This window comes from Aplysia californica, unplaced genomic scaffold (assembly GCF_000002075.1).
Source record: "Aplysia californica isolate F4 #8 unplaced genomic scaffold, AplCal3.0 scaffold01319, whole genome shotgun sequence".
Lineage (NCBI taxonomy): Eukaryota > Metazoa > Mollusca > Gastropoda > Aplysiida > Aplysiidae > Aplysia > Aplysia californica.
The window spans coordinates 71,607-73,027 of record NW_004798589.1 but is presented as its reverse complement, the minus strand read 5'-3'; positions in this window follow the sequence as shown (position 1 = coordinate 73,027).

The window sequence follows — 1,421 nt, the reverse complement described above, 5'->3', positions numbered from 1 at the left end:
CTGACACGCACACACACAAACGTCATCACACACACACACACACATACACACACACACACATGCACGCACGCACACACTGACACACACACACAAATGTCATCACACACACACACACATGCACGCACTGACACACACACGCACACACATACATACAAGCATTCCTACACATACACATACACACAAACACACATACACACACACACACACACTCACATTTACAAACACCGATGTACAAACAAGAATACTCATTGGACGTACAACCACACAAAAGAATGGTTTTCTCAAACACCTTACAATGACTAAATAGCTCATATGTGAGGCAGCGGGGTGGAATCAAGCTCTCGTCAAAATAATGAGATCAAAGAAAACAGCAGTTTTCTCCCTGATTAACACTTTTTATCAAATTTCTATTTTTTGGCTGAACACCTTTATGTCCATTCACAAACACATTCCTTTGAGGATTTCACCGAAATCATTGATCAAAGACACACACACAAAAAATTTAGTTTCCATGGACTCTCTAGCTTTGGAATTTACCAAGCTTTTGCGGCCATTTTCTCGCTAATTTTACCTCTTAAATCAGGTGACCCCCACCTGCTTCAATCCAAAATATCTCCACTTCTATTGAAGATGGACGGGTAATTTTTTCATTGAAAGCAAGACAAATGAACAAGCTTTAAGAGGATACCAATAACTCAATATGCACAAAAATTGACGAGAGCCTGATTCCACCTCGCTGCCTCACATATGGCAGAGGGACCAATAAATTTTTCAACCTGCTGGTTCTAGGGCTTTTTTTTTTTTTCTTTAACAACAAAACATCAACTTCTAACATGTGACAAGTGTCGTTCCCCGTGGTTTTATGCACCCCGCATACTTTAGCAAAATTTGATCATTTTGTGCATAATTTCTGATTATTTTCCATCTATCGTTCTTTGTTAAAATTAACAGAACCGCTTAGTTTCATATTTTTGGGCTCAGTTTGCATAATTTCAGAATTTTTCTTGCATAAAGTGACGGAGACACAAGTGTTCAGATTTAAATTTGTCACTAGACGGCCACTAGAAACCAGCGAAAGAACGCTGGACATACAAAATAAAATTCTAAAAGTTTAAAAATTCCAAACGTGCTGCCTGTCTGGTTGACCACATAAACCTTGTGTTTTAACAAGAGTTTTATGGCACTTGCGACACAATAAGGTCATATAAGTGCCGAAGATTGGAGGAGTTACAAGAGAGTATCAAACACAATAAGGTCATATAAGTGCCGAAGATTGGAGGAGTTACAAGAGAGTATCAAACACAATAAGGTCATATAAGTGCCGAAGATTGGAGGAGTTACAAGAGAGTATCAAACACAATAAGGTCATATAATTGCCGAAGATTGGAGGAGTTACAAGAGAGTATCAAACACAATAAGGT